The following is a 9,379-nucleotide window of genomic DNA, read 5'->3' as shown; positions in this document are numbered from 1 at the left end:
TTTATTCTGTCTTACATATGAAGATTGTATTTTTACTTTCTCAAAGAATTTTGAAGAGTGTTTTTGTCATATAATTTGAACAAATGTTTAGGCACAGAGGGGGAGAGAGAAAGAAAGTGAGGGGAGGAGGAGAGAGGGAGAGAGAGAAAGAGAGAGAGAGAGATCTTTCATCCATTGGTTCACTGCCCAAATGGCTACAATGGTCAGGGCTGGGCCAGGCTGAAGCCAGGAGCCTGGAAATGTATGCAGGTCTCCCAGTTGGGCGGCAGGGATCCAAGGACTTGGGCCATCTTCTGCTGCTTTCCCAGGAGCATTAGAAAGCTGTTGGATCAGAAGTGGAGAGGAAGGGACCTATAAATTAGCACTCATATGAGATGCTGGGGTTGCAGGTAGCAACTGGGACACTGGGACACAATGCTGGCCCCCAGTATTTGTACCATATCTTACTCACAGGTGAGCTATTAATTTGCGTTCATTTTTCTAACAGCAAGAATCAGCTGAAAATATATGGAGTACCTGTATGTGAAATATTTGTGTTCTTTACTCTTTCCAAAAATTATAAATGGGGCTTGTATTTTTTTTAATCTGTCAATGATCTTCTTCATTAAGACACTGCAAATATGCTTTCACTATCTGATGACATAACGTTGTACCTCGAATTCTGAAATTAAATAATTTTGTTTTCACTTTTAGGTAGCTTGGCCTTTTTTTTCTGATTATGTGATTGCAGCTTGTTTTTTTGTTGTTCTTTTGGCTTTGTTTTCTGTAAACTTCAGAAATTTAACTATGATATCTAGTTGTGGAATTCTTTTCATTAATAATTATTTTAATTGTTCAGAAAAAACAATATAATTTTGTATGCCTCTTGCAATGACAGTATGTAACTTGATAGCATTTGCTTTGTTTTTTGCGGTTACCTCTTTTTATTTGATATCTGCATTTTCAGAGAGCACATTCCTTTTTTTTGGTATTTACTCATTGTAATGGGATATGTTTGGTAGTGTGTCTAAGACTTGGATTTGAGATCATTTTAGTTTAGTAATATTATAAGCTTATGTTCAAAAAATTTAGTCATGGGAAAAGGCAAGAAAAAAGTATATATCTCCTCTGCATTATGAATTGACAGAATATAGTTTGAGAGCACCTCAAACCACCTACCACTCATTTTTGAAAATAAAGTCGTACTGGGACACAGTTTTGTCCATTTGTTTGTGTATGGTCTGTGTCTACCTTTCTACTACAATAGCAAAATTGAATCATCGCAATACAGACTAAACTATAAGATGCACAGAAGTGAGAACATTTGCTATTTGGTCCTTCTGGGAAAATGTTTGCCAACTCCTGCTCTTCACAACAGTTCTATCACCTTATGGTATTGAGAAGGGCTTATGAAAGGGTTAACAAGTTAGCAGTGTTCTAGGAAACGTCTATAGTCATTTTATTAGCCAGTTACTGCAGTGCCTTCAGATTTACTCAACATGCCGTGTGCTTCAAGCTGAGGTACTAAAAATACCATGTAACCCTGCATGACTTGTCAACCCATTTAAATCTCTGCCATCCAAAGGTTGAAGGTATTTTCTGTATTTCTGGTAGGGAATCTTCTATTTTATTTAGATATATGGACTGATGGGCTGTTTGGGTCTCCCCCAGCTAAACTCATATCCTTTATAACTTAATGCTCATGCTCAAAATTTTTGCTCTAATAATGTAACTTCATCTATTTTCTAGCCCATGAACAGATATTATTTTATGTATAGGAATTTAGTCTTGAAGACTATTGCTTAAACTAAATAAGTAATTTTATGGAGCTTATAAACATTTTATTATGAGGTCTACTGTAACAATATACTTACAAGCTGTTTCTATAACAGTAAAAAGCTTAAGAGTCACTATATCTGGGGAATAATTAAAAATAGGTATTAGACACAATATGGAAAGCCATAAAACATAAAATGCGTGACTTTTTATTTTAAAAATTCCAATTTCTCTCTGAAAACAAAATAAATATATAAAGAGTAACCCACTTAGCCATAAAATAGCAGCTGGATTTAGGCACTAGGTAGAAAGACATGAGCTACAAACTGGAGATGCTATTAACTGTGGAGGTATTACATCAAAACACTGACTCTCATTTTTATTTTCTATAACTGCTCTTCAGCACCTTTTCACAAATCTAAATATTTTAAGTGACTTCAGCCCTGCTTGTTAATTTTTTTCAGAAATCCTCTAGATACTTGAATCTCTCATAATTCAAATCCCTGTTTGCTGTTGTAGCCTAACTTTCTTGAGGAACCCAATTATCTTGAATTACTTGTTTTGTCTAAAAATTGATTATAAAAATTTGTCAGTATTCTTTTCTTCCTTCCACTTCTCATTTCTAAAGCTCTGGGTCAAAACTCCTCGGGATATATGGTTTAAGTCAGTATTTTACCCTGAGGAGACTTGGAAGTCCAGGGAAGATGCCTAGAAGTTATTATGTTCCAATTTGTTTGAAGACCTAGAGAGGCATTAATGTCCATGATATGGCTTGGATTTGTGTCCACATACATTAAAAGGATCATTTATAACCAATATTTGATCATAGTGAATAAATACTGAGTGAGATGTATTTAACTTAGTGCATGTTGATATCCCAAACAAGGAAATCTTCCCACCTATAAATTGGATATCCACGGCTGGTGATGTTGTGCAATAGGTTCAACTGCCTCCTGCAAAATGGGCATCCCATGAGGGTACTGGTTTGAATGCTGGCTGCTCCACTTCTAATCCAGCTCTCTACTAATGCTCCTGGAAAGGCAGCAGAACTTGGTTTGGGTGTTTGGGTTCCTGTCACCTACATGGGAGACCTAGATGGAGTTCCAGGCTCCCAGCTTCACCCTAAACCACCCTTGGCAATTGCAGCCATATGGGGAGTGAATCAAGATGGAAGTTCTCTCTCTCTCTCTCTCTCTCTCAGTAACTTTGACTTTCAAATAAATAAATAAATCTTAAAAACTAAAATATATATCATGTCCTTGACCTCACATGGCTATTTTGTGAATTAAAACCACGGAGAAAATTTGAATACATTCCTCATGTCAGGTTGCATTCCAGGTGTTGGGAATACAAATGAGAGAAGATCTCCATTTCAGGCAGCTTCCTGTCTATTACTTCATAATAAACATAACAACTAAAAGTTCAGTACCCTTTATCAGAAACCATTATGATTAGAAGTTTTCATATTATGGAATTTTTTCAGTTTTTTTTTTTTTTTTTTTTTTTTTTTTTTTTTTTTTTTGACAGGCAGAGTTAGACAGTGAAAGAGAGAGACAGAGATAAAGATCTTCCTTTTTCCATTGGTTCATCCCTCAAGTGGCCGCTACGGCCGGTGCGCTGTGGCCAGGAGCCAGGTGCCTCTTCCTGGTCTCCCATGCAGGTGCAGGGCCCAAGCACTTGGGCCTCCTCCACTGCACTTCCAGGCCACAGCAGAGAGCTGGACTGGAAGAGGAGAAACCAGGACAGAATCCAGTGCCCTAACCAGGACTAGAACCCGGGGTGCCGGCTCCGCAGGCGGAGGATTAGCCTAGTAAGCCGCGGTGCTGGCCAAATTTTTTCAGGTTTTGAAATATTTTCATAGACTTCACTGGCTATGCATCCCTAATGCAAAAACCTGAAGTAAGAAATGCTCTGAAATCTGAAAATGCTTGGTATTGACAGAATACTCAAAAAGTTTCAGATTTTGAGCATTTAAGATTTTGCATTTTGGGATTAGAAATCCTCAGCCTGTACTACATATTATACATGACAATAATAATTAGAATAATCGATGATATGAGAGCATACAGAAAATATGTGTAGTGCAGGTGGTAGCTCAACACAGATAAGATGCAATCTAAGTTCTGAGATGAATTGGAATCAGAAGCAAGTAAACAATTCCATTCCATTCCATTGAAGGACAGTAAGAAACATGGTGGAGGGACTGGCACTGTGGCACTGCTGCTTACATTGCTGGCATCCCATATCGGTGCCAGTTCAAGTCCCAGCTGCTCCACTTCTGATCCAACTCCCTTCTTTAGCCTGGGAAAGCAGTAGAAGATGGCCCAAGTACTTGGTCCCCTGCACCCATGTGAGAGACCAGAAAGAAGCTCCTGGCTCCTAGCATCAGATTGGCCCAGATCTATCCATTGCAACCATTTGGGGAGTGAACCAGCAGATGGAAGATTTTCTCTTTATCTCTCTTTCTCTCTCTCTCTCTGCCTCTGCCTCTATGTAACTCTGCCTTTCAGATAAATAAATAAATCTTAAAAAAAAGAAACCATGGTGGAAAAGAACAATAAATGTGTTCTTGTGATATAACTGAGAAGAATATTCAGTTGGAGATAGAGTAGGGAAACTCATGATGTGATAAGTAAATTTGGGACAAAATATAGATGTGATGTGGCTTCTTTAGATATTTCATTTTGGGCCAAGAGCTATCATCAGAGAGCAGAGTATAAATCTGATTTTGTGAAGTTGAAAGCAGCAATCTGCACAGAAAACCATGAATTGTGAACAATTAGAAAGCTGACATATATCTTGCTCAAAATTCTCCAAGTTCAAATGAGTTTAAAATATTGCACTAGCCAACAAAATTGCCCATGGGGCAGATATGTTCAAGGGACAATGGGTTGTAACTCCTGCATGGAACTCAATAGGGAACTATTGAAGAACTTTAATGATGTCATCTCGTTAGCATGGTTATCCAGAGAAGCATGAATTTCCATAATCATTGCTTTACCATTCTAACAAGATATTCAGGAAAGGTGAGAAAAAGAGATGATGGATGTTAATATCCAACACTACAACGTACATGGGTGAATATCCCATAAAATAGTAATATCCTTCTTTTCTCTCATTTCTGCCTATCTGTAATTCTACAAAAAAGAAAAGTCAGCATAAGAAGAGATCCAGATTGATGGCAAGAATTGTGTATTAGCTTCCTGTGGCTGCTGTAATAAATGACCACAACCTTCATGGCATAAAACAAAAGAAAATTGTGCACTCATAGTACTCAGGGTCACAAGTCTGAAATCAGTTTCACTGAGTTGAAATCAAAGTGTGGTAGAGTTAAATTCTTTGGGAAGCATCTCTTCAAAGGGATAATCTACACTGTTTATCTTCTAGCTTCTGGTGATTGACAGCACTCCTTATCTTGTAACCACATCATTTAAATCTGTCTCTGTGGCTTCACTGCCTTTGGTTCTTGTGAAATATCCTATTTCCTTTTATGTAAAGAAATATAGGGGTGCCAGTGTTGTATCTCATAGTGGATTAAGTTGCCACCTTCGACACTAGAATCATGTAAGGGTTATAAGTGCACCCTGACTGCTTTGCATCCCACTCAACTCCCTGCTAGTGCAACTGGGAGAACAGTGGAAGGTGGACACCTGCCACCCATGTGGGAGACTGGGATGGAGCTCCTGGTTCCTGCCTTCGTTCTGGACCAGCCCTGGCCACTACAGCCATTTGGGAAGTGAAACAGCAGATGTAATATCTTTCTGTCTCTTCCTCTCTATCTAATTCTGCTTTTCAAATAAATAATTTTTTTAAAAAAGTATATATGTGATTATGTTTAGAACCCATTCAGGTAATCCAAGATAATCTCCACATTTTAGGAAATTTAAGCTGTTTTATGAGATATGAGGTAATACACATAGGTTACATGGATATATATATATATATATATATATGAGTGAGAAAGACAGAATATAAGGAAATGACATAGTTATGGAGGCTAAGAAGTTCCAAAGTTTGTAGACAGCAAGCTGGAGACCTAGAGACCTAGAAGTGCCGATGGTATATTTTTCAGTGGAAGTCCAGGTGACTGAAAATCAGGAGAGCTGATGATGTAAGACCAAGTCTGAGTCTGAGTCCTAAGACAGTAGAAGGCTAAAGTCCAAGTTTGAAAATAGTTACACTGAAAAAAATAAATTATTTCTTGCTTAGTCCTTTTGTTCTATTCAGACCTTCTACTAGTTGGACACGGCCTATCAACATGGATAGAGCAATCTGCCATGTTCAGCCTACTAATCCAATCATTAATCTCATCCAGAAGTTTTCATTGATACCCTCAGAGTAATGTACCCTTTGGTATGGAAAATTTGACACATAAAATTAACAACCTCAGGAGTCTTAATTATTATTGTAGATGCTTGTAATATCACCTGTGAACTGAATGACTGTTGAATAGTACATCATCTCATCATTTGAGACTTTGTTATAAATGACTTCTCTAAATGCCAGCCATAAAAATTAAGAGAGGAAAGGGTTAGGTTGTGCCATGTTTATGGTATAAAACAAAAGCCAGTACCACACATTTAAAAAAAAAAAATGTTTCCACAAAGGCCAAAATTTAGATAAATGAGAAATTAGAAATATCAATTTAGAAATAAAATTTAAATATAGAATATGGGGCAGGTATTTGGTGCAGCAGTTAAGACATTTTGTGGGATGCTTGCATCACATATCAGAGTGTCTGAGTTTGAGTCTTAGCTCTGCTATTGACTCCAGATTCCCACTAATGAGCAACATGAGAAGTAGCAGGTGATGGTTCAAGTATGTGGGTCCTTATCCATGTGGGAGACCTGGATTGAGTATCTGGCTTTTAGCTGCAGGTTGGCCCAGCCTGTTGCGGGCATTTGGAGAATGAACCATCCCGATAGAAAGGGATCTCTCCCCCACTCCTTCCCCTTCCAAATAAATAAAATTTAAAAATAAATAAATATACAAGTGGAATTTAATCATCAAATATTTCTCCCCAGGGAGCAGCAAGTTGCAGTGATATAAGAATAAGAGCCTACTGCTCTCTAGTTCACTACCATAGTACCCTGCTATTCCAAGAGAAAACCATCACCATAGATTTGGAAAACAAAACCTAATTCTTCTAATTCATAACTTCATTATAAAATACAGATATCCTTGAAGTCAAAAGTTTGTCATAACTGAACTTTCAACATGCCATCTTAAATATTGCTTTATGGCATTTGCTTGCAAAAATTCCCGTGTAATAAAATGCTCAAGGTTATTTGCAACACTGATAATTTACATCAGTTGTGATGTTTCTGAGGCCTCATTGACAACCCCACCACATGGCGCTTTCAATAAATGAACCATCTGCTTATTTTTTCTCACACAACAGAGGTAAGGGGCAGCAAAACTGCATGAAAACTAGCACTGCTTCCTTAGGTCCACCTGGTCACTGGGGATGATGAGAATCCATACTGTCTTGTATGTGTATATGTAATTGTTTTCTCTATTTTCCACTATAGTTGGTAGTTTCACAAAACAATGTGGAAAAACAGCAAGTGCAAAAGAGTTACAGACATCACCTGATTTATAGAGTGATTTCTGGAAAGTTGTAAGGTGAAACTGCAGGTAAAATAAAGGAAGAATTTTGAAGCAGTCTTTCTACTAACAACTTATGGGAAGTTTAGTATTGCAGCTGCCCAGGAAGTCTAATTATTCCTATCTCTGTGGATATATTCTTCATTTGCTTTATGCCAGATACACAATAAAATTTTTGCATTATAAAGAATTATACAAGTTCAATGAAGAATTAAAAACAGGAAACTGTAGTTTCACTATCACATAAAACATCATATTAAGTAAAATGAGAACATGTATATTAAATACCTTACTGCTATCAAAATGATGGAAGACAGAATGCTTACCTGGCAGGGGATACCATGATCATGAAAGCGGTTTCCCGAGGAGGAGCTTCATCCATGGCACTTGGGATGTGCTGATCCCGCAATTTCCCAAAAGGTGGGAAACTCGACTGCATAATTTGTGGTAGTGCGTGACTGCACACGCGTTCTCCCCTGAAAGAATATTTTTTTTAAAAAAAGATGCAGAATAAAAGTATGCAAGTCAAAGGAACTTAAATTTGTATATCATATAGACTTAGAAATTACCCAGCTACCAAATCCACATATTAACAATTGATAACATGAATGTTATTGTAACAGACAGATTATAAGGGTCATTTTTACATATGATTCTAAAATGGTTTTGTAAGCAAAGTATATCAACAACAAAATTCTAACATAACAAATATACATAATTGAATTATAAATATAAACTTATTAAGTAGGTATTTTATAATATTTAAATATTTGCTTCAAATTTAAATGTAGTCTTGTCACTTATATTTTATGTTTTTACCATGGAAGTTCTAAAATCATTTAACAAGCAGTGACAAGCTAAAAATGAAGTAATTATTATGTTTAGATGTGTCTCTGTCATGCACATGATTAAAATTTTTTCATATCATTAGATCAAAAATGATCTTTTTAAATCATCTCCTTAAGAATTTCAGAACTTCCACTACCCAAACTGTTCTGAAACTTGATTGCTGCAGGGATAACACCACAGTGAAGAAAGGGAAATCAAAAGTATGGAGGGAAGAAGGTCCACTCCTGGTTAGGATATAGAAGGACATGAGAGTCTGTGTCACTCCTGCTTAAACAACAGGAAGCGTCCAGACCAACCAGTAAAGGTCACTCGTTGTTATAAAGCCAGCGACAAGCTGCATACTCAAAGGAAACTCACATAACTGAACTCGAGAAGTGTGAGTCCCTTTTTGGAGCTGAGGACTACAGCCACTTTGATATCTGGAGGTAATCTGTTGAGGTGGAATACTGGTGTAGAGAAAAGTAACTCCATCAGAGGACAGTTGGCTGGCATGAGAGGAAAAGAACAACATGCCCGAGACCAGTGAGCTGGCCTGTCTGATTCAAACATAGGGGCTCCAAAGCCCTACAGACAGCTTGCTCTGCCAAGTAACGATTTTACAGAGTAAACAAAGGCCGGGGCAAGACTGGAAGAAAGAAGGAGGACTGCCAGTCTTGGATTGTCTGTTTAGCTGGCAGGTGGTATAAGGCCTGGCAGGCTGGATTTTCTATGGCTTAGTACTCCAGAAACCTTGAGAAATGTTGCCTCAAGGGAGGGAGAGGCCTGAAGCTTTAGACTCACCATCAAAGCATTGGAAGTTAAAAGAGAATTAAGTAACATAAAGGTACTTCAAAAAGGTTTTGTAAAATGACATTAAAAGATAAGTTTATTTCTGTGCAATTTTTTTTTAAAGCCATGCACCTGAGGAGTCCTCAAAAGGTTCACTGAAAATGTGCATTATTGGAGCTGTCATTGTGACTCCTGTGTCACTAGCATCCCATATAGGAAACTGAGCACCAGTTCAAGTCCTAAGTGCTCTACTTCTAATACAGCTTTCTGCTAATGTGCCTGGGAAGGCATCAGAAGATGGCCCAAGTGCTTGGGCAACTGTCACCCATATGTGGGAAATCATCATGGAGTTCCAGTCTCCTGGCTTCAGATTGGAACAGACTTGGTTTTGGGGCCATAT

The 9,379-nt window shown here is 37.7% G+C and overlaps 1 non-coding gene across 1 annotated transcript; it reads left to right on the top strand.

The window, feature by feature from the left end:
* Nucleotides 1-7,680: 7,680 nt before the first annotated feature.
* LOC127490478 (U1 spliceosomal RNA) lies at nucleotides 7,681-7,839 on the top strand. Its single transcript, XR_007918425.3, has one exon. It is a non-coding gene; the product is annotated as a U1 spliceosomal RNA (small nuclear RNA).
* The last annotated feature ends 1,540 nt before the right edge of the window (nucleotides 7,840-9,379 follow it).

This window comes from Oryctolagus cuniculus, chromosome 2 (assembly GCF_051225735.1).
Source record: "Oryctolagus cuniculus isolate XC-2025 breed Fujian yellow rabbit chromosome 2, ASM5122573v1, whole genome shotgun sequence".
NCBI lineage: Eukaryota > Metazoa > Chordata > Mammalia > Lagomorpha > Leporidae > Oryctolagus > Oryctolagus cuniculus.
The sequence above is the reverse complement of the archived record's forward strand: the minus strand, read 5'-3'. Positions and strand labels throughout refer to the sequence as shown.